Raw genomic sequence first — 25,694 nt, forward strand, 5'->3', positions numbered from 1 at the left:
TCTTTTCCAATTTTAATGTAGCTTTTTTAAGATGGGCTGACCCAAACTACATGCAGTATTCAAGGTGTAGGTGTACCATGGAATTATATAGTGGCATTATGATATTTTCTCTGTTATTGTGTATCCCTTTCCTAATGGTTTCTAACATTCTGTTCACCTTTTTGACTGCCTCTGCACATTGAGTGGACGTTTTCAGAGACCTAGCCACAATGATTCCAAGATCTCTTTCTTCAGGTAGGTAACAGCTAATTTAGATCCCATCATTTTGTGTGTACAGTTGGGCTTATGTTTTCCAGTGTGCATTACTTTGAATGTGTAAACATTGACTTTCATCTGCCATTCTGTTGCCTAGTCACCCAGTTTTGTGAGATCCCTTTGTAACGCTTTGCAGTCTGCTTTGGACTTAACTACTTGAATAACTTCGTAACATCTGCAATTTTTTCCACATCATTGTTTATCCCTTTTTCCAGTTAATTTATGAATCTGTTGAACAGCACTGGTCCCATACAGATCCCTGGGAGACATCACTATTTTCCACTCTCCATTCTGAAAATTGACCATTTATTCCTATCCTTTGTTTACTGTCTTTTAACCAATTACTGATCCATCCGAGAACCTTCCCACTTATCCTATGACTGCTTGTTTTTCTTAAGAGCCTTTGGTGAGGGACCTTGTCAAAGGCTTTCTGGAAGTCCAAGTATACTATATTCACTGGATCACCTCTGTCCACATTTTCTGTCCCCCTCAAAGAATTCTAATAGATTTGTGAGGCATAATTTCCCTTTACAAAAGTTGTATTGACTCTTCACCAACAAATCATGTTCATCTATATGTCTGATAATGCAAGATAATGGAGCAGCTGATATGGGACATCATTAATCAAGAGTTAAAGGAGATTAATATTATTAATGCTAATCAACATGGTTTTATAGGAAATAGATACGATCAAACTCACTTGATTTTCTTTTTTATATGAGATTAAAAGTTTGGTTGACAAAGGTAATAGTGTTTATGTAATATGCTTGGACTTATGTAAGTCAATTGACTGGGTACCATGTGACATTTTAATTAAAAAACTGAAGTCCTATACAATTAACATGGCATACAGTAAAATGGATTAAAAGCTGACTAACCAATATGTCCCACAAAATAATTGTAAACAAGTAATCATCAAGGACATGTGTTTCTCATGGGTTCCCACAGGGATCAGTTGTTGGACATATGCTCTTTAACATTTTTATTAATGACCTGGATGAAAACAAAATAATCATTGATAAAGTTTGCAGATGACACATATTGTTGGGAGAGTGGTAAATAATTAAGAGGACAGGTCTCTGATACTGAGCTCTCTGGATCACTTGGTAAATTGGGCAAAAGCAAACAATTCTGAAGCACTTAGAGGAGACGAAAGTGATCAGGAACAGTCAGCATGGATTCACCAAGGGCAAGTCATGCCTGACTAATCTAATTGCCTTCTATGATGAGATAACTGGCTCTGTGGATGAGGGAAAAGAGGTGGACGTGTTGTTCCTTGACTTTAGCAAAGCTTTTGACATGGTCTCCCACAATATTCTTGCCAGCAAGTTAAAGAAGTATAGGCTGCATGAATGCACTATAAGGTGGACAGAAAGTTGGCTAGATTGTCAGGCTCAACGGGTAGTGATCAATGGATCCATGTCCAGTTGGCAGCCAGTATCAAGTGGAGCCCCCCAAGGGTCGGTCCTCGGGCCGGTTTTGTTCAATATCTTCATAAATGATCTGGAGGATGGTGTGGATTGCACCCTCAGCAAGTTTGCAGATGACACTAAACTGGGAGGAGAGGTAGATACGCTGGAGGGTAGGGATAGGATACAGAGGGCCCGAGACAAATTAGAGGATTGGGCCAAAAGAAATCTGATGAGGTTCAACAAGGACAAGTGCAGAGTCCTGCACTTAGGACGGAAGAATCCAATGCACCGCTACAGACTAGGGATCGAATGGCTAGGCAGCAGTTCTGCAGAAAAGGACCTAGGGGTTACAGTGGATGAGAAGCTGGATATGAGTCAACAGTGTGTCCTTGTTGCCAAGAAGGCCAGTGGCATTTTGGGATGTATATGTAGGGGCATTGCCAGCAGATCGAGGGACGTCATCGTTCCCCTCTATTTGACATTGGTGAGGCCTCATCTGAAGTACTGTGTCCAGTTTTGGGCCCCACACTACAAGAAGGATGTGGAAAAATTGGAAAGAGTCCAGCGGAGGGCAGCAAAAATGATTAGGGGACTGGAACTCATGACTTATGAGGAGAGACTGAGGGAACTGGGATTGTTTAGTCTGCGGAAGAGAAGAATAAGGGGGGATTTGATAGCTGCTTTCAACTACCTGAAAGGGGGTTCCAAAGAGGATGGAGCTAGACTGTTCTCAGTGGTAGCTGACAACAGAACAAGAAGTAATGATCTCAAGTTGCAGTGGGGGAGGTTTAGGTTGGATGTTAGGAAAAACTTTTCACTAGGAGGGTGGTGAAGCACTGGAACGCGTTACCTAGGGAGGTGGTGGAATCTCCTTCCTTAGATATTTTTAAGGTCAGGCTTGACAAAGCCCTGGCTGGGATGATTTAGTTGGGGATTGGTCCTGCTTTGAGCAGGGGGTTGGACTAGATGACCTCCTGAGGTCCCTTCCAACCTTGATATTCTATTATTCTAATGTGTGTATGATTATGGCTAAAGTTAAACATATACATATATGAACAAAGGATGTAGCCCATACTTACAGGATGGGGGATTATCCTAGGAAGCAGCAAGTCTGAAAAAAGTTTTGCGGTTGTGGTGGATAATCAGCTGAACATGAGTCCGAGTGCAATCCTATAGACATGAGAATTAACACATTGTTTGGATGCATAAACAGGGAAATCTCACATAGAAGTCGATAGATTATTTTAACTCTGTATTTGGTACTGTTGTGACCACTTCTGTATTATTGTGTCTAGTTCTGGTGTCCACAATTAAAGAAGGATGTTGATAAATTTGAGAGGATTCAGAGAAGAGACATGAGAATGATTAAAGATTAGAAAATATGCCTTATGGTGATAGATTCATGGAGCTTGATCTATTTAGCTTAAAAGAGAAGGTTAAGGAGTGACTTTTACAGTCTATAAATACCTAGATGGCTAAAAGAAATATTTAATAATGAACTCTTCAATCTAGCAAAGAGAAGTATAACATGATCCAATGGCTGGAAGTTGAAACTGGACAAATTGAGTGTTGAAATAAAGCATAAATATTTAACTGTGATTATAATTAACCATCAGAACAATTTACAAAGGATTGTGGTGGATTCTCCATTACTGGCAATTTTTAAATCAAGACTGGATTTTTTTTTTCAAAAGATCTGCTCTGGGAATTATTTTGGGGAATTTCTATTGCCCAATATACAGGAGGCAGACTAGATTACAGTGGTCCCTTCTGGCCTTGGAATCTATGAATATTATGGTCATGTCAAAGTCAAACTTTATTTCATACTGTACCACCATCTATTCCATACTGAATATATAATATAGTTCCTACCATCTGAGAAGCTCAAAGCACTTTATTGAGATTAGTATTATTACCTCTACAGTATTGACAAGATCATGCTTCAATTCCCCTAAGCATCTTACTCAAGCTCATATAGCAAGTGAATGAAAGTCAGGAAGCAACCACACATTTCTTGACTTCCAGTCTCTTGGATTAATCACTAGACTATGTTGCTTCATGGCCTATATCATCCCAATGACTAATAATCTCCCAGTGTAGTTAAATACTCCTACCCTCACAGATTTATAACTTTGAAATAAGCTTGCTCTGCTATGCTTTGATTTTTATCTTTTATCCATGCACTCACACCTTGCAAAAATACCAGCTAGATAATATTTAAATTATGGTGATTTAAATCAAGTGAGACATTTACGGAAAAGTGGTTTGGCAAACTTGAAGTACCTTCAAGGACAGAATTACAGAGATCCACAAACACCATAAGATTTTGTTTATTAAAGATACCTTTAGAAAGGGATGGATGTCACTTCTCCAAGTGTAGTATTTTTAGGAAGCATGAAATAATGTCAGTGTCACCCAGCCCTGATTCATTCAGGCTTGGGCTACATGTAAGTTATAATGGCATAACTATGTCAGTCGGAAGTGTGGAAAAAACACACCCATGACCGACATAGCTATACCAGCCAAAACCCCCAGGTTGACAGAAGAGAGCTTCTGTTGTTGCAGCTAATGACACTGGGAGCTGGTATTCCTACACCGCCAGAAAAACTCTTTCTGTTGTTATAGACTGTGTTTGTACTAGGGACTATGTCAGCATAAATGTGCCACAGGCTCTGTAATGTAGGCATAGCCTTAAATTGTGTTGTGATTCTTCAAGCTGGGCTCAGCTAGCCTTGTCCTCTTACCTCTAATACTTCCTTCCTGCCTTTTATCAAGCTAGTCAGCTGATGGACTGCGATGTGGAGTTAACCACCTCAGCTCTGAAAGGGTTAAGGAAGCTGAGACAGGACCATTTAGTGTGATAGGCCACACATGAGGACGATGAAGCTCAGCTGAGCAGGTTTCAGATTAGTATAAATCCAGGAAGCTGGCAACAGAAATGGTAACAGCGAGAAAGCGTGCAGCTATCCTTTGTTCACTGGAGCGACAACGCAGGAGGGAAACCAGGGGAAGAGTAGAACTCCTGGGAGCCTGGCCTTCAGGAAAGGGCAGACCCAGAAGAGAGAAGGTTGGAGAAGAAAGCCTGTGGGAGGAGTAGGGAGCAGAAAGGTTAGGGACGGAGCAGACCTTGGCTATGTGTTATAGGGTCCTTTGACTGGAGTCCAGGTTCCCCGACCAGCTACTGACTGAATAGCATTGCCTGGACAGTAGGTGCAGAGAGACTCTATACCTCAGAAGGGGAAAAAATCACATAGTGCCCTGGAAGGCTGAGTCACGAAGACGAAACTGTAACGACTGGAGTGAGAGAGAGAAAACAATGGGTTGAGAGACTGCAAGGGAAAGCACTGGGACTTGGAAGAGAGCTAATCCCCAGGAGGAGGTGGCACCTGTGGCGAGTGACTGTACCCTCTACATGGTCCACTTAATTCTGTATCTCACCCAGCCTCCCAATCTGATTAGCTAATTCCTCCCTATTCCTGAAAGAAGCTGTCACTTGGGAAACCAATTGAGGCTACAATGCTGACCCATCTGTCTAGCCTCAGCACTCTGTCATACCATGTGACTGGCCATATTGGGTTAGATTTCCAGAAATGGAAGCCTAACTTTAGGCTTCTAAATCCAGTTATAGGCTCTTAAATATGTGGTCTGATTTTTCAGAAGGGTTGAGAATGCTGCCGCTCCTACTCAGAACTCTTGAAAATCACCACACTTATTTAGGAGCCCAAATCCAGATGTAGGAGCATAAGGTTAAGCTATTTTTAAAAATCATATCTGTTGGCTGCATAGGGAATATCTGGGAGAGTAAAGCCTGTGACTAAGGGTTGCAGGCCTGGCACTCAGAGTACAGCTTTGATTCCGCATAGTGCTGCTGTAGCTCACGAAAGCTTATGCTCAAATAAATTGATTAGTCTCTAAGGTGCCACAAGTCCTCCTTTTCTTTTTGCGATTTACAGACTAACACAGCTGCTACTCTGAAACCTTACATCTTTCTGTGACTTTCTAATGTGCCCATAATCTGCCCCAGGCTAAAAGATGTCCTCAAGGGCAGTAGTGAAAGCCCCATTGCTTTTAAAAATGATCTGGACAAAATTCTAGAAAACTTGCTATAGAGATCTGTCATTCAATGGAAGGAAGATGGAGTAGGAAACCTACAATAGGTAGGACTTTTTCCTCTCTAGGATTGCAAACCTTTTTTCCACATCCCTGCTCTCTTCTGGACAAAGAGCAGAGTAACGGAGTGGCTGCCTGGATTTAAAGACCTTCTTTGTCAGAGTAACCTGACAAATATGAAACACCTCAGGCTCATATTTTCAAAGCAGTGCAGGGGATTTAACCAGGTATCTTCCACCCAAATTAAAAGGAGGCATGTGGCTAAATCCACAAGCTTGATCTGAGTATCTCAGATTTCTACACTTGGACATGCCAAAATCGGGGCATTCAAAATTAGAGGTCACTCTTGAAAACCTTGGCCTGAATTAAACTTGTCTTTACCAAACGAACACTAGGTTATGGGTCCCCCTGGACTACAATCTCAGATCCAGGAGGTAAATTCCTCTGGACTGAAGTTGGCCACGTACAGAATCTCATACTGAAGAAGGAACTAGAAGATTAGAGGAAAGTGAGTGTTCAGGCTTGAATAAAAAGTGTTTGCTGAAATCAAATCTCTGTTAAATACTACATATAACAAACTTGTTATATTTAGAACATTGACTCCAATAAATAAAAGCCACACCAGCTACAGGTCAGCACAAATGTTCATTACTGCATTTCTTCTAAAGAGAAACAGACTAAAGATGCATGCTGAAATACATCAAAGATCATTAGGGTGTAATATTTTATCCCATGCACTTGGAATATGAATACATAACAAAATTCTTCTACAATTACAAATTAAATAAACAGACTTGAATTGAATCTATCATGCACCTTTTACCTCCTCACCTGCACCCTGCTCAGAAAAGTCTTCTAAATCTCTGCATGTTCAAACCGCTACATTTAAAACTCCTACCACATCAATCTTATCTTGAAATTCAGAAATATGAAAATTTCTGCAAGTTACCTTTGCCAAATACTCAGGACAGATAATCCTGGGACATTGTTAAGCTTAATGCCTGGTATTTCCAGGCTCTGACTGACTGAGAGACTCGATCACCAGGAGTCTTTGGTCAGTCATGAAGCCATGCAATGTATGCTTGAGTGCCTCCTACCCCAACCTGTCGGATGGCAGCAAAAGCAGCTGTTTTTTGCTCTCCTTGCAATGTGCGCCAGGGGTCAGGAAAGTGTGTGTAGGGGAAGCAGATGATTCTTGGTGGTCTGAGGGGGTGCACCCTGCTTACGGAAGATGTGTCTGCAGAAGCAGTGGCATCTTGTCTGCACTCGATGGGGAAAAAAAACCTGTGTATATGTAAGGTGCCTGTAAAGGGGTGAGGGGAGTAGCACCCATTCCCAGTAAGATCTTGAAGTCAGCAGCATCTTCATGTTGACTTTTTAGCAGCAGAAGCCTGTAGTGGGACAGGAGGGCACCAGCAGAGTGCACTAGATACACTGGAGTGAGACTTCCAGTAGAGTGACGAGTGGGTGGGGTGGAGGCGGTGCCAGTGAGAAGCAGCTCAATGTAGCTGGTTAGCACAGCAGCAGGACTATGTGGTCTGTGAGCTGTACAGTGGGAAATGGGTAGGTATCTTCAGGTAACCGCTGTGTCAGAGTGGGTGAATGAGGAGTGTGAAGGGAAAAGAAACAGTGTGTGGAGATTTTAAGGGGCACTGGGCGGGTAGGTACCTGGGTATGGGAGGACAACAGTCCTCTTGAGGAAGGGAAGGTTTTGATGATGCAGCAGCAGTTTGTGGGAGGTAAAAGAAATGATAGACTGGTTGTTTTAATGAGGTAGGTACAACAGAATGCAGACTGTCTTTGTGGAAGCAGGGCACTAGCAGAGTGAGCTGTGGGCAACAGTGTAGGGTGTATACAGAGGCGGCAGCAGCAGGCTGATAGTTGCAGGGAGAGAGTGCTGCAGATTTTAATGCAAACTGTGGAGAAGATTCTAGAGCATGAGAGATGGATTCCCACACAGGAGTGACAGAAAGAAGGGCAGAAAGGTTGACTGGGGATATGAGATGGAGGGGAGTGACTGGAGAAGAAAAACAAACAGGGTGCGTGTAAATACAATTTATCACATGGTTCCACAGTTTATCATAATGCTCCATAATTTATTGCATGCATATCACTACCATCACATATGGGGTGATGATATCCATGTGATAAATGGCATTTTGGACTAGCTTTCCTTCTATGCTGCCCACTAATCCATCTCCCCTAGGGCTACATCTAATATGCCAACCATCTTAGCATCTTTGGAACTGCCACCATTTTAGAGGAAAGCCAGCCTACTATAACAGTGTTTTCTTCTTCTTTCTCCTTCATATGTGAAATTGCTTCCTCCAATATGTGCACCTTCTTAAAAAAAAGTTATCCTTCATGGGCATCAGGCCAATGTAATGTTCAGTCTGAGGCCATTATCAGATGTAAAGGCTGATAGTCCATGAGTTGCTTGCCAGAAGTAGAAAGAGGATTTTTAACACAGAAAGGGGAGATTCACAGCTTCCCAGGCATGACACTTGTTTTTACCTCAAGAAATTTCTGAGCTAATACACATATCCTAGCAGCTTTAGAGTCAATGTATAAAAATTCTATTCTATATATGTAGGTGGTATCAAATGAATAATTACAGAACTAGAGTGATAAGTTGCAAAAACATGTAATAACTTTCAGCGCCATGTGATAAATTGTATTTTGTAAATTGTATTTTCATGAACTTTCCACCTCACCTGCCCTCTGATCCACCAGCCCAACTCCTTCTGACTTATTCCAACACTCTCAACCTTCGAGCAGCTTAAAACAGAAAACTAAAGGTAGCTAACTCAAGCTGCTAGAGAAACTTTTCCTCCCCCTCCCCTAAATCTATAATTCTCTCCACCCCCTAGTCCAGTGACCCTTTGCACAGAATGTGCAAAATTCTGTCATGAGACATGGAGAGCTTTTCTGTCCATAAGACACTAAAACGTCACAATTTTAAAGCCAGATACCGATCACCCTACAGGGATAGAAACAGAGGCTTTAGGACATCCGAGAGGAGATGCCATATTTTAAAATCATGACATCTGTAGCTTCAGAAGAGTTATTTTAGGCAATCTTTAGACATTTTATGGCTCCATCTCACTCCTGTACTCATAGTTACTAAGGTACCGGGACATACAGGCGGAGGAATGTGAACAGTAGTTCCAATATTATTTTAAAAATATACATGAATTATATAGTCTTGCTAGATCACATGTGGACTATGCAAAACACATGATGGTGTGGCATATATCCAAGATTTTAATCAGCATTCAGTTGAGATGACCAGTATAACCCGATACAAGTGAAAATGGATACTGCCTATGAGATACATTTATGGGGTGTTAATTACATTGGAGGACTCTGGGACACGCGATCAGACGTTAAAGTTGACAGGCAGGAAGAACCAGTTAGAGAAGACAGGGTTGTTGTTTTTTTCTTGCTGTGTTGTGCATTATTAAAATATACACTACTTGATATTAGCACCGCTTAATAATGTTTATTGTACTATTTGACTATGAAAGTTCCACTCAACTTTTATTTTATTATTCTCTCAATTGCCAATAAAATTTTCTTTCATTTAATGCTACTGGAATTGGCTCTTAGGACTGCTGGCTGATGCAGCTATAGATAAGTGACTCAGAGAAAAGATGGTTTAAGCTAAAATTGGAATAAACCACTCATAGTGCAATACAAGCATGCACCCAGGGATTTAATCAGGAATAGCTATTCTAAATTCCCCATGTAAACAAGCCCTAAATTAACTCTTTATACCCCTGTAGCAGACATGGTAGTAATCAGAGGTACATCAAATCATAAAAATACAGATATCTACCATATTCTTCACAAAAAGTACCTGCTTTCTATGGATCATTAAGTTTTCATGAGAAAATTAAAATGTAAACACCAAAGAATTTTCAGCCACAAATATTTTAGTTTTGCAATGAAAAACTGATTTTTTTCTGTGGAAAATTGATAAGTTTCTTGCATAAAAATTTACCCCTTCCTCCACATTGCCCAGCTCTGTTCTCATGACATAATGTAAAGAAACAAGGTTCAATTTTGTGACTGACACTGAGGAAACTGGAGTTCTGAAATATTTTTAGGAGTAGAAGAGAACATCTACCTAACCTATAAACTATAGGGATTGTCTTTTTTTCCCTTCCCTGTACATCATTCTGCTACCTTCCTCAAACTTGCCTTTTATTTGTTGCACTCGTACTGCTAGTCTATCTTCCTCTGCTCTGATCTCTGCTCTGTCTGCTGTTCTCTTATGGCCTTCGAGTAAAGGAAAAGCCAGCGGGGTGCAGGTACCACAAGCAGAGAAACAATAAGAGGGAATTGGAGTAGGAGAGGAGAAAACCAGACAGTGTAGAAAAAAAACAAAAAATGTGGAAAGAGAATGATGGAGAAACTTCATCTTGACAGAAATAGCACATATATCATCACTGAAAGGTAAGAGGGCAAAAAGGATGTCAAAATAATTTATAAATAGGAAGAGGTGAGAGTGACCCCACAGTTCCTAAAATCTGTATAAAAAGAAAAGGAGGACTTGTGGCACCTTAGAGACTAACCAATTTAGTGCTCAAATAAATTGGTTAGTCTCTAAGGTGCCACAAGTGCTCCTTTTCTTTTTGCGAATACAGACTAACACGGCTGTTACTCTGAAATAAAATCTGTATATACACAGCATGCTTTGGAAAAATATTCTTGGACAAAGAGATAAATGCATAGTTATTAAAATGTTCTACAGCAGCAGGGGGCCTCCTCTGACCTTCAAAATCCATTCCTAAACATCTAGATTTATGACTCAAAACTGCCTGCAAGTTAGGACTACCATTGGCATCACTTCTTTCTCATCTTCCCATACCACCAGGTTTTGTTGTGGAGCCCCAGAGGGTCCTATATAGTATTGGGGTATTGTGCAGTCCCTCCTGGGAGGCAGGAGTACAGAAAATGCAGCCCAGGACACTGAGGGGGGAGCTGAGGCAAAGGTAAATTTAAGTCATCCCATTAGGGCCTTCTCCAGCAATCAATGTGGCCCCCAGCATAAAATACAGTGATCTAAACCTGCTCTACTACTTTATGGTGCCACTCTCCTGGGCTGCCTCTGGGACACTCAGAAGCATTCAGCACCCAAGAATCCTCATAGTGGCTTACAGTTAGAGGAATCCCCTCCCCTCCTCTGGCATGCCGCCATCTGCTCCCAGCAAGCTTTCTGTATAGGTGTCTATGAGGCAAATGACCTTTGCCAGAATATTCTCCCTTAGCCAGCTCAGGGGCTTTTAAAAAAAGCCCCTGTATGTTATCAGAGCAGGAGCCAGAATCCTGCCCAGTCATGTACATTGTTTTAGTATGTTGTATAACAACAATTGCACTTCCGGAATCACTACCACTCTCCTATACACAAAGACATTGTGTGGGAAGATGTACAAACACATATGGTTTATGATCCTGGTAAATAATAGGACTTTACTATGGTAGAAGCATTAGAGCAGTATATTTTATTAATATAGAGATATTGCAGGCAGGGAATCGACATTTGCTAATGTGAACTAAAGCCACTTGATCACACTAGAAAAAAAAAATTCACCTAGTTTTAGTTCTAAATAAAACGGATTTCTATATGCTGTAGGTCACTTTTTGATTGCAAAGTTCAAAATATTTTTCTTCATGCATTGGCCCAGACACACAAACGCTGACACATCAACATCAGAGTATGGTTAAAAGAAGAGACCACAATTTTATTATCTGACAATTTCAAAGGAAATAAATATCCCATCATCTATCTAGTAGAACTGTTCTAGTGTGAATCCTAAATTGGTCCCAATGGCCACATGGAAGAAAAAAAGGTAACGCTGCCAGGATCCACCCCAGCTAAACTTAAAGGAAATCTGTTCCTGCAGAGAACATTGTGAGCCACCTGGACTCACCATGGATTTTAGAGGTCAGATAAGGGGGGCTTCAAACAGCGCAAAACACCAATAACTGCATTTCCCCCTACTGCAATGCCAATGCCCAGAGCTAATATTTGTACAACACCTAGCTGGTGCCCAGGGGCCCAAAGTGACATGCAGTGCGCACTGTAAGCCTGTAAACTGCTGTGACAATTCAAAAATCAAGGGAACTCAAATGGACTAAACTACTGGATGCTGAGAGAAAAGTGGGAAAAAAAATCCATGATTGTTCCTATTATACCATGAGGGCAGGGGCGGGACGAGGGGGACTTTCCATACTCCAGAAAGTGGTCAGTGGTGCTTCCCTCTCCGCTGCCCCGCCAACTGCCACCTCTAGTAGACCTTATAATCCTAAACTAGAACGGAGAGAGAGAGAGAGACTAGAGTCAGAAACAGCACCAGTCAGAAGTGGCCCATTTTGGAGAGGTGCCTTAAATACCACCAGTTAGGCACACTGAGAGCCAATCAGGCATCTCTTAGCACTGCCAAACCAGCCAATCAAACCAGAGGGGCATGGCACAGGTCCCAGCTCTGTTCCAGATATCTGATGGCGTTTTCCCCACCATCACATGGCCGTGAGTCCTAGGCCCCAAAGAGATTTTTGCCACCTTCCTCTCAACACAGTCAAAACTCCATTCCAGTGAGCAGAGACTGCTGATTCCTCACAGATAAATGCTATCTGTATTTTAGATTAAACTGTAGTAGGCAATAGGTCTTTAACCTGCAAACCAATTTTCAGCCTTGGACTAATTATTATGTCATGTCAATTTGCATATTTAAAACAATGGCATTGCTATCTTTTGTTTTATATCATTTAATGGAGATGTTGGTGAGCAAATTGTCTTGAAAGAACATTTCCGTCACTACCTTAAAGGGAAACAGGAAAAAAAAATCAGCTGATGGCGAAATATACCATATGTCTTCCAGCATAATGGAGTTCTGTCTTAATTATTTACTTTTTTAGTATAACCAAACTGCTTCTGCTTACGCATATAACATGTAGATAGTGGAGAACATATGGTATAATACATTTCACTCCAAACCTTATTTTTCATCAGATTTTTGCATAATGCCTTTTTGTATTTTAACTGATTCAAATCAAATGTATTAATTCCTTTTTCATAAGCCAAAATTTTGAGCATTAACTATTTAGAAAAACAGGAATACTTATTCCTTGTTTTTATTTTTGATTTTTCACTGCAAATAAATCCACTTTCTTGAAAAATGGTATGACATTATCTATCCTGGTCTGAATGCTTCTAGTTTCATGGTGATTGTTTAAACTCGGTCTATATGAATCTTGGAATGAAAAGTGAAAATAATCTTAATCCATTCACTGATTGAAAAATGATGGAGTGATGATTGATGTGATCCTTCAGAAGAGAAATCATTAGCAGAAACATCTTGTCAATAAGAGGTAGGACACTGGTGCATAAGTGCTGTATACTCAGAAGGTTTAAACTTGCCTAGTAATGTGGTGGATTCTCCATCACTTGAAGTATTTACATGAAGATGGAATATTTTTTCCAAAAGACTTGCTCTACATCAGCCAGGAGTTATGGGTTTGATGTAGGGACTACTGGGTCAAATTCTATGGCCTCTGTCATACAGGAGGTCAGACTAACTAGATGATCAGAATACTTCCTTCTGTCCTTTAAAAAGAGTGAATACACATGTTAAAGAGAATCTTATGTCGAAAGTTTTTGCTATTGATGCTCCTCTTTAAAGTGGTTTGTATGCCATCTGAAGAGGTTGATTGCAAATATGCCAACCCCCTGAAAAAACGCAGAAATTGGGCTTGGTTTTGGCTTAATTGGCTCATGAGTTGCTTGTTGGCAAGTTTTTGGCTTGTAGTTTGTTGCTTGGTTGGCTTGTAGTTTGTTGCTTCTTTTTTTGATCGGCTCCCTGCAAGCAGGGGCAAGGGGCAAGTGAGCAGGGGAGGGGGAGAGGCAGGGGGTCACAGCAGGTCCAGCACAGTCCCAGACTGCATGCTGGGGGGATCTAGTCACACAGAGTGTTGGGGTTCTTAGAGACTGGCTTGTTTTGGCCTTGTCTTGAAATGGGATTAGCTTGATTTTTGGCTTACTAGGAAAGTCGGGGTGTTCGTTTACTGCGTGAAAGTTGGCAACCATGGTTGATTGTTGTTTTAGTTTAAGATCTGTCCTAAGTGGGGGGGGGGGTGTGGGAGGGATGGATATCAAAAAGCAAGAAGTGTTGATAAAATCAGTAACAATAAAGCCAGAGTACAAAATGACTTTTCTATAGTCTTCAAAACTCAGTTCTCCTGTGGCCAGTAAAGCAGGAGATCAATCAGTCAAGAAGCTCTCAGAACAATGTTGCTCAGCAGGTATGTTACAGTTCATTGCTGTGTTATACAGGTCGTGCAATTTCAGTTTTGCAGCCATTTAAGGCTTTTCACTGCCCTTTTCCTGGACAGAATAAATCCAATACGCTGATCACATGGGTCTCAAGGGAAAACGTTGTCCAATCAAATGACAGAGGTGGGGATAGTTGAAATAAAGACAGATGGCAATATTAACCCTAAAGCTTCTTTATATCCTATTCCTTGTCAGACATTTATACTTGCATGGCTACATCTTCTCTTTCTTTCCAGCACAACCACATGCCTCCCAGCTGTCCTCATCAGCCATGTTTTCAATAACTTTATTTAATAGAGCTCAGAAAAAAACCTTTCCTCTTATTTTATTCTCCACAGAGAACAGCTTGCCCTAATTCCCAGCTTCCTGGTTCTCATTCCTGTTCTCCCTCCTTCTCTTAATTATGTCCATTTCCTCTATTAGTCCAAAAGCAACAGAGTCTGAAATATTAAAACAGACATTTATATACTAGAGTAGCATGACATGCTCTGCTAGCGACCAGAGCTGAAGGAACCCTGCAAGGTTCAGGAGGTATAGTTTACATTGAAGTAACTTGGGGGCCTCAAGTCCCCCTGCAGTTATACTATTGGGGAATAGGGAAGTACATGGGATTCCCAGGTCACGAGTCTTTCTGCTGGACAGCCCTGGCTGGCATATACCTGGGGTTCCTCCAAGTTTTTGGGAAGGCTTCTTGGATCAATCCATAGGCAACAAAGCAATCAGGAGGAGTTCCACAGGAGGGATCCATCGTCCCACTAGTGAGTTGAGGCAGGTGTATCTAGAGACAAATCTGGCACTAGATGTGAAAGATTTATCTTCATGAGACTAGATCATTAGGGTACCTGTGGGTGATTTATATTGGATGTTATCCTGAACAGAAATTTGCCCAGTGTAACCTGGAATCTGCTGCAATAGAGAAGAAAAAAAAAACTCTCTTACTTTGGAGTATCTTTGTATAATTGTCATCCAAAGAGATATCGGCGCAAAAGTCATATTCAAGGCTCTACACTAAATGAACAACCTATTTTTCATCTCAGATTAAGTTCTCAGCAGCTCACCCCTCTGTCATCTTTGCTGACTTGAAACCGTCAAGAAACCTAAGGCTTGACGAAAACCTGATTACTTACTGGTAGGTTATTTTAGTTGAAATTTGCCTTCTGATAAGTTGTCACGAAAGTAGTGGAAGGGAGAACCTGGGGACTATTTCCTTTGATACCACTTAGTGGTTGATACATATGTTCAGATGGCTGTTTTGTCACAAGATATTTTTTTGCAAAATGCAATACTCTTAACATACATTGCAATTATAAAGCCATTTCTCTGTTCTCTTTGTTTGCAAAAGAAGAAATAGGCATATTAAGTGGTACTTTACACCAGATTCTTCTCTGTTATTAGTCCATTGCTTTAACACATAGCTCTCTGACAGTTTCAACACAAGTAGTTTAAGGGAGAACTTTCCCATGTACACCCTTTTAATCAAACACAGTTTGGCTTATGTCTTTATATGATAAAACAACAGAAGTGTACTTGTATTATAGAGGCACTGTTCAAAACTGCATAGATATAGTTGAATTCTGACTCATCCTACTTTAAAAATGGAGCATAATTACTGTTTTTCTTTATACGTAGGTGGCCTTTCACTGTAAAATTTGACATTTCTTTGTTTTTATTTGTACCTATTAAAATAGTGCATGTCTACATAAAAGTGGGTAAAGATGGTAAGTAGTGTAGTTTCTGTAAATAAATATTTTTAATTAAAGGTCCTTACCTGGCATTACTCATCATAACTGAAGATTTGTGTGCCAGCAAATGCTGTCAAATAAGATGTCCTATGGAGAAACTCATGGACATTTGCCATTTTTCAGCATGGCCACTATCTCCCATTGGTACTAGTGGGAATAAAATCAGTTTGCTCTCAGAAAAAGATCGGCTAGAGTTGACAGAATATCTGATTTTTTTTCAATTTGGTGGCAGTTCCAGAAAATTGAAAAGAAATTCAGTTCAAGTAGAACCAAATCTGATTTTTTTAAATAATTTAGAGAGTCCATTTGGATCTCTTCTAGAGTGGGATTTGATTGTGAGCCTTCAATATCATAAGAATGGCCATACTGGGTCAGACCAATGGTCTATCTGGCCCAGTATCCTGTCTTCCAACAGCAGCCAATACCAGGCACTTCAAAATGAACAGAATAGGGCAATTATCAACTGATCCAACCGCTGTCATCCATTCCTAGCTTCCGGCAGTCAGAGGTTTAGTAACACCTAGAGCATAGCACTGTGCTCCTGATCATCTTGGCTCTTAGCCATTGATGTATCTAGCTTCCATGAAATTACCTAATTCTTTTTTGGACCCAGTTATAGTGTTGGCCTTCACAACATTCCCTGGCAATGAGTTTCCCCAGGTTGACTGTGTTGTGTGAAGTAGTAAGCCCTTTTGTTTGTTTTTAAGACTGCTGCCTATTAATTTCTTTTGGTGATCCCTGCTCCTAGCAGGTGTGCTAACCCCTTTGCTAAAGGTAATAAAGGGAGACGGAGGAACAGCAGTACACAATCACCTCCTCTTTCTCCTCAATCCCTAAAGCAATGAGGAACCAGTTCTGGAAATATTTATTTCCTTTCCGAGATTTGTCATCTTGTACAGTCTTTTATATCTACAGATAGCCCAGTTTAGCAATGCTTTCCACCACCACCATCCCTTCCCCAGGAAAAGTATGCTACCCATATCTAGATAAATTATATGGACTGTAACAGGACTTTCTACTGTCTGAGGTTGGACGTTTTAGAAAATGATGTTTGCATATTGGAACATTCTGTGTAGAATATTCTCTGTTCCTGTAGGAACAAGCTCCAAAAAATTCCCTTTTTGAGAGGGAAAGATGGCAACCAATTTGTGTTTTGCTCTCGGCTTTCATTGGTGCATGGTGACTGCTTAAAATAAAATAAAATAAAAAAATGCTGTCTAAATTTGAAGAGTAAAGTCATTTTGTAAAGTTTTGTGGTTAATTGCCTGTTGATCCCGTAGCCAGAAATCAAAATTATGTAATCAGGATTCTTCAGGTTCCTCCTCTTAGGAACATAAGGTACAGGACTGGAAGGGTCATCCAGTGCAGTGCCATGTCATCACAGGCAACCTCATCATATTATCCTGTTCATAAATGTATCAAGCTCTATCTTAGAACTAGTTATGTTATCTGCCCCCATTATTCCTATCAGAAGGTTCTTCACTGAATGAAGAATGAAATGTCCAGGGCACTTATTTTCAAGTCCATTTTTCATTCTGTGGCCTGTGTTTTCGAACTGTGGGGCATATCCTCCCTCCCCCGCTTGGGGGGCATGATGATATTGGGGGGTCAAGGACCTGATGGGAAATAGAACATTTCCACGTCCTTGTATCTTTCTGTGCTGGCAAAGGCAGCACCTCTTTGCAGGCAAAAGCAGCAGCGGCAGCAGCTAGCACACAAGGGGAGGCCCAGGAGCTGGAGAGCAAGCCCGGCCCTGCAGCACTTATTACTGCCCCATCTCAAACTGAACCTCACGTATGTGCTGGAGGCTGGGCTGGTGGCAGCAGCACAGGGAGCAGGATTCAAATAGCAGCAGAAGCCCATGAGTAGAGTCAATAGACATAGCCAGGTAGGGAATCACAGCCCAGCTGCAAGGGGAGTAGGGCTAGCTGGGGCTGCAAGAGGGGGTAGTAGGCTGAGTGAGAGCAAGGGGAGCATACATGGGACATGAATCGCCAAAGGGGGCACAGCACAAAGAGTTTGTGAACCTCTGTTCTATGGAATGGAAATCATTGATCACTTTTCACAACACACAACACATTGTGATGATTGTATGAGAACCTATCTAGGGGGTAGATGGGATGTGAATCCTGAGAAGTGTTGTGAACTTCAAAGGACCATACTGAAAAATATGCCAGACAAGAATGGACTTGTGGGACAAACAGTATCAAGTGGTGTGCTGAGGGGCCGCAGTCATGGACCAGGACCGCATTGTGGTAGACACTGTACAAAGTCTAGCAAAAACATGGACTCTTACCCAAGGAACTTACCATTTAGGTATTGTATATGGCAAGAGACAGCAGATGATACAGATGGAACAGCAGGTATACTTGTGTGAAGGAAAAATCTAGTAGGCCTAAGCTAATAGGCCTAAAACTTTGGTCAAGCTAACTGTGTATATGAAGCATAAGAAGAGAGTGAGGAAAATTCCATTAAGGGGCAATTGCAACAGCACAGCTTAAAAATGTAATCATAACCACTAGAAGTTAGAAAAGACCATTAACCGCAAAGGAAACACCTGTCAATAACAGGTAAAGCTTGCTTTGCTAAACTCCAAGTAAGGCAAAGCTACTGTTGAAGCTTGCACTATATGCCAAATAAGGAAAATGCTGTTAAAGGAAGTGGGCTTGACAAATTGTGGTTTTCAGCTATATAAGCTCCTATATTTCTGTTTACGCCAGAGCAGCTCCAGCTGACTCTCCCATATGCACATGCTTGAATAAAGGAGCCTCAGGCTTGTTCTGATCCAAACACAACGCGTGGTTAATTTTCCACCACAATCTTGGTGCCATAACTTGGATAGACGGCAGCCCCCGAGAACCAGAGAACCGCGAGCTGTTCTCCACCAGACCCTGGGCCCATCTGAAAAGGTAAGAGACCTTTTGAAATCTCTATATTGGGTTTCTGGTGGAGGACCGCCCGTAGGCTCTGTGCTTGGGTGAGATGTACACTCTATCTGGACTTTTGCTGCCAGACACGCCTGATGCCCTTGGGGTAGGTTAGAGTCCCATCCAGGTTTGGTTTCCCCTGGAAGAGCCACTGAGTGTGGCTAGGCAGGTCATGGATAGACCTGGGAAGGTCATGGATAGACCTGGTTCCATGTGCCAGTATGAAAGTGAAGGTCGGTAGACCGGTGTGAGTGTGAGTCACAGGAAGACGCCCAGAGCACCCTGCTAAGCCGTGGGGTCATGACTGGCGAGGGGCCTGTCTGGGTCTAGGAGTGTGTCATCCCACTCCTTCTTTCCTCGGATGGTCTGTTTCCATACCCTCTTTCCTCCCCTATCTCTGGTTCCTGCCTGAAGGCGGTTATGATATGCCACTGACTGGTCTGATCACCTCGCCTGAAGCGACAGAGTATGCGATGCCAGCCGACCCTCTTTGATGAAGGGAGGTTGTAAGACAGTCGTGGAGGCCCTAAACAAAACCTTCCCTGTGTGAGTGTGACAAGTAAAGGATCCTTAGGGATTCTGGGAGCCAGGGGGTTCAAAAGGGATTCCCACACTCACCAGCAAAAGATGGGGGCCGGTGAGTCAAAAAGGATTACCGTCCCGCCAAAAGGCACACACTAGTTCACTTGCAAGTTTCTGGAAAAATTGGAATTGGTGTACCAGGGATAGGGATAATTTAAAGTTTTGGTTTTCCTTAGAGGGAAAGTTTCAACCTTAACAAGATTGGGCACCTCGAAGGCGCACTTCAGGCCAAGGGGGTAGGTCAAAGTCAGTTTGATGCATATTTCTATTGGTATGGGGAAAACAGAAAAACGGTGCCATGAATCTCAAATAAGGAGTCTCAAGGACTCCCAGGAGAAACTTACAACACAATTAAAAGATAAAAAAAAAATTGGCAAAAAATTTAAATCCAACGAAGCCGGCAAGAAATATTAAGCAACAGAAGCCCCTTACGTTCACCCCCCAAACAGTGTCTCCCCGTACTAAGGAAATGTTCCCCTTGCGCCAATTCCCGGGCTTTGGTGCTTCAGGTCATGAAACCTCGGTGTCTGCATATGCACCTTGGTCTCCTATGGAATTGTATAATTTACTTTAAAATTTTCCAAAAATAAGAGAGGACCCTGTTAAATTCAAAGAGGAATTGCAAATTGTTATAACTGTTTAACCCTACATGGGCAGATTTAAACCAGCTTCTACGGGGGGTCATGCCTAGGGAAACACCAAGTCGCCTTTGCGAAAAAGCTCAGTGGCCTAAGCAAAATCCAGGCCATGACCAGGAAAAGTTAAATAAAATCAGGGAGAAGCTGTTAAATAAAATTCTCGCAGTCTGCTCAAAGAAAGCTGACAGGAGCAAAAATTAGCACCTGTAGAAAAGGAAAAATAAGAATTTGAATAAAACCCAAATACTTTCACTGCCACATTTAAACTATGTTAATGACCTTCCAACTCCAGAACATACAGGGACTCCGTAATAGCCGCCCATTGCGGGGGGACAAGGGGAAGGCCAAACCAAGGTCCCCACCATCCACCTCCCCTAGGGACCCAGTGATGGCGCGTGTTGCTATTGCAAGCAAATGGGCCATTGGATACAGTAAATGTCCCTACCGCTCTGGTCAATCCAAAAGCGGTAGGGGTGGGCCATACTCTTATTCCCCACCCCGTCTCTTCACCTCTGTCAGTTTCTATTGGTCCTTTGTTTGACCGTCATGCTTTCCTCCTAAGACCTTGTTCACCTACTAACCTTTTGGGAAAAGACTTGCTGTGTAAATTAAATTGTATAATCTGTTGTACCCCAAATGGTGTGTATCTGGACATGCCTGATCCCACTCACAATGAGGTCCTGGCAGTTTACAGGAGAAGACCGACCCCTGCTCTTCCTTGTTGCAACAGGAACTGCTGGCTAAGGTCTCTCCCTCCTTGTAGGCCTTGTGAACCGATCATGCCAACCAGGTTGGGTGCATTGGGTCTGTCCAACCTGTTAAGATTTGCCTAAACCCAGCAAGACCCCTTCCTGAGGTGCAGCAGTACCCTCTATCAAAACAGGCCAAGGAAAAATCCAACCTGTTCTTACCTTCTGCATTCAGCAAGGAGTCATTATTCCTAAAGTCAGTGAGGAACTCCCCCATTTTACTGTGCTGTTAATGCTGCTGTTCTTCCTACCTTTCACCTTGTCCCTAGCCCTGCTACTATCCTTTCCTGCAAAGCACCGGTGCTGAGGGGTTGTTACCCCCTCAAATAAGGGAAAGGTTGTATTAAGTCCAGACATAAAGAATTAACGTTATTGTTAAATAAGATGCATCTAGATATGAGGAATGAATGTGTGTATAAATAAATAAAAGGGGGTTTAGTCAAAAAGCCCACCCTCCTTGCTAAATTGGTAGTGAAACAATGGCTGGGCCCATGGAAAAAAATAAGGCAACAAGAAAAAAAAAAAGGATCCGGCCCAGACAAGCAGGCAACCACAATAAAGGAAGTTAAAAGAAAGAAAGTGAGAGGTTAACTCTGTAGTTACTGGAGGAAATTAAGCAGTGAAACTTTGTACAAATGTTAAAAAAAAGGTGTCATGAAAAGAAAATTCTTGGTTTCTTTGTAGCCATTCCTTTGGAAAAAGGGCAACATTTCTCTGGAGGAATTTCTGTAAATAATCCAGGCAAAAGGTTATTTAAGTGAAATCATTTAACTATGAACAAGTTAGTCAAATTTGCTTAAAAAACCAACCAAACAAACAAAAAAAACACACTCCTGGTGTTTACAATCTTTGTTTTCTAAGTTTAAGATGAATTGGTGTTTTAAAATTGTAAAACCAAAAAATACTTTTGCCAGACAAAAAAAACTAGTGTTGTTTAATTTTGGTATTTAGCATTTAACCCTTAAGGTGACTTAATGATTACAAGATTTAAAATGTTTTAAAATAAAGACCAAAGCTGTGGCTGCAGCAAGGCAGTCAAAGCCAGGAAAGCGGGAAAAGATTTTAAATCTGTTTTGGTAACAAATAGCAGATAAAAGCCGTAGTCAGTGCCCCACACTAAGTCTGAAGGTGGCTCTGTGTAATCAACGGTCACTTTGCCAAAGGGGAGCCAAAATGCGTTGTGTTATCTTTTTCAAATCAACGTGTGTTTAAAAGCAGAAGAAGTTAAAAGTTAATTGTGTCCTTTTGAGACAAAGTATCTAAGCTAAGCGGCTGATAACTTTGAATCTAAAAGCAAGCCAAGAATGTCTGTGTTAATGCAAATCACCTAAATAATAAAAATAGAAGCCATTGAAACCTGACCTGCCTATAAAACAGATACAAAAACATATGGGGAGTAATTCCTCAGTTTTGCCTGCAATCAGCAAGGGTATCTGCAAAGAAAGAAATATTTTAAGCAATACTGCCAACAGTGTGTACTCTGCCAGCAACATAGTGTTGGTAAAGCTGTCAAGGTTAGGCAGGCAGCATATCCCCCTTCCTGGGGACCTTTTGTAAATATTCAGATTAATTTTATTTAAATGTATAAATGTTCTAATTATAAGTGTGTTAGTTTTAGTTAATGTATTTTCTAACAGGGTTGAGGCCTTTCCCTGTAAAAAGGCAGATGCCAAAATGGTTGTAAAACTTTGTTTAAGGATTTTGTACCATGATTTGGCATACCTGTGGGTAGCAACAGTGATAGTGGACCTAATGTTATTGGACAAATTATAACAAGTTATGTTCAGCTTTTCAGATCCAACACAATCGCCACCGCCCCCTCCACCCGCAGTCTGGCGGGACAGTAAAATGTCAAAATGGGATTTTGTAAAATGAACTGGCCAAGATCTGTGCTAAAACAAATTTAAAGTGGCCAAATGCCCACCCATTAGCATTAATGAATATAAGGACCACTCCCAATTGAAAGACTGGACTCAGCCCTCATGAAATTCTAAACAGTGCAACCAGTGCAACTACTGGCTGCGCCCCCACTGGCCCTGGTTCAGATGGACAGTCATTTAATGGATGACAGCAGCCCTGGCACTCGCTGAAACCAGGAGACTGGATCTACATAAAGGTCCATCAGCGAGGAACCGCCCTGGCCCCATGCTGAAAGACCCTTATCAAGTCCTGTTAATTATCAACACCGCTCTGAAGTGTCGAGAATTGACTACCTGCCCATGTTTCTCACTGCAATGGCTCTCCGACTGATGATCGGTCTATCTTTCCTTCTGGCATTGTTGCTCCTTCTGGATAGCAGGAGTAAAGGACAAGGTGAAAAGGAGGTAACCTCTCCTTTGTCTGCTGACAGACCCACTGTGCCTTTAAAGGCACAACCTCTCCACCTAAAGAAAACAACCTCTCCACCTGAAAACATAATAAAGCCTCCAACCAAGCAAGGTAATTGTGCTAGTAACCTCTCCCTTGCTGCCTCATTGCCGGACAGCTAAGTAAATTAAGACCATGAAGTCTTGAAGAATACCTTGCAGAAGCCAGCCAAAACTACCAAGATAAAACTTTTAATATTCCTCAGCCTCTCCTTCTTAACAAACTTAGGGTGGGGAGGGGAAAGAAATATTTTTCTAGATCTTGACCAATCGGTAGCCTTACTAGTAAATAATCAAACGTATACCCAAAAAGTTTGTTCTGCCACCAAAAGTTTTGCCTGTATTGAAAATTATCCCAGTAACTGATCATTTGACCTGTACCATATTTTAATATGCCCCTTCTTATGCCATTGATGCGGATGCCTCTCAGCCTTTTTGTGAAGGTGTTTAGCCAACAGATGTGGTCTAATACTTCACAAGGGAGAGATGTGTTAGTGTGTTGGGACACCGATGGACTGTAATTAATGCTACACTAGGGACTGTAAAATTTACACTACCCTTATCTAGTTTTCAGATTACCTCTGTATACCCTAATTGTTCAAAAGAAGCTGCCATTCGGTTGGCAGAGCAACGGACCTGGGTTTCCACTAGAAAAAGAAGGGACTTGGCTGGACACCTATGGGATGGTGCAAATAGCGTAGTGGCAATCTGAAATATCCATAAAGGTCAGCAACATGAAAAAAAATTGGGACAGTTAAAAAAAGCCACTGGTCTTATCACTGGAGCACAATTGACCCAGACACAGGCGGGAGTAGGTGAATTATGTATTATTTCCACCCTTTGTGCAATGACCCAAAAGCTTATACCAGATATGGTGCTTAGTATCGCTGGGGCTGGGAAGACATTGCAGTGGACCTGGCTTGTTTGGAGATCCAAGATTTTCTAAATAACCAGCTAAAGGACATTCAGAGAGACATCCAGCATCAGGCCTGGCCCTCTGCCCTTACAGCCACCTTGGGAGTACCATCTGATCTGTGGCCAGGGAGACATATTTAAAGATTCTCTGGGTGAAAATGCAGATATCTGCAGTGTTCCTTCCAAGCATACAGGCCGGTCGGAGAAATGTGGGCTTCCACATACCGAATCCTGCTGGGTCCATGGGGAGAATGCATGTGGGATTGGAAAATTCACCAAGACATTTGGGAAATTAAACCACGTGGTATGCCTCACTGATTTATAGTCAGTTCTCCTGAAATAATGCCAGATATCTGGATAGGAATAAAAAAAAAAATGACTGGACACTCTGGCTGCTAGAACCCCACAGCTTCAGTGTATACATAAACTAAAGCCAGAAAAAGTTGTCACTGTTCATGACAACATTTGTAGGGAGGGTATGGGACACGGGACTACCCTGACCGAACATCTACTTTTCCAAGCTAATAATAGCTGTGTGCATGCTAAGACCACCACCTTGAATGATGTACATTTTAATCTCACCACAGCCTCAGGCAATCATATCATTCATTGGCCTGCAGATAAAACTCTACAATTAGCCCTTCGGTTCAAAATACCCTTTAACTGGACTGCTTTAGTACCTGAATGATTCCAAAATTTGTTTTCACTCCTATTAAAGGTTCAAAAAAATTCTGAATTTCAGGGACAAATTCACATGCTCCAAAATATATATCAAGCCGAAAAGAATGCCTTTTATACAGCCTATAAAATGTCTACTTTGTGTACCCACACTGATGTATTGTGTTTTGTGACTTAAGCTATACACCAATCCCAACCACATTATATTGTTACCATAGAAATGTTTTTGCTTTTACTGCTGTTTAGCATAGGGTTATGTTATTGTTGCTGTAATAGATGTATTTATCATTGTCTATCCAGCCCTAGACCTGCCAACCTCGGCGCAAGGAAGCAGGTGGCACTAATGATTGTAAATAAAATGTGTAACACAGTTTGGGCAGAAGAACAGGAGGACAAAAAGAAAAAAATGAACAGGCTCATAGCTATAAAAGTTTAGGCCCAATTAGTGGTGCCAAAAAGGCACCAAAGGGGGGAATGTGAAGGAAAAATCTAGTAGGCCTAAACTAATAGGCCTAAAACTTTGGTCAAGCTAACTGTGTATATGAAGCATAAGAAGAGAGTGAGCAAAATTCCATAAGGGGCAATTGCAACAGCATAGCTTAAAAATGTAACCATAACCACTAGAAGTTAAAAAAGACCATTAACTGCAAAGGAAACGCCTGTCAATAACAGGTAAAGCTTGTTTTGCTAAACTCCAAGTAAGGCAAAGCAACTGTTGAAGCTTGCACTATATGCCAAATAAGGAAAATGCTGTTCAAGAAAGTGGGCTTGACAAATTATGGTTTTCAGCTATATAAGCTGCTGTATTTCTGTTTATGCCAGAGCAGCTCCAGCTGACTCTCCCTGTGTGTGCATGCTTAAATAAAGGAGCCTCAGGCTTGTTCTGATCCAAACACAATGCGTGGTTAATTTTTCACCACACTTGTGTAAGTAAGTTTACACCATTGTGAGTAAGAGTTGAACAATCTAGCCCCAGAACAGT

This window comes from Natator depressus, chromosome 2 (assembly GCF_965152275.1).
Source record: "Natator depressus isolate rNatDep1 chromosome 2, rNatDep2.hap1, whole genome shotgun sequence".
NCBI classification, from domain to species: Eukaryota; Metazoa; Chordata; order Testudines; family Cheloniidae; genus Natator; species Natator depressus.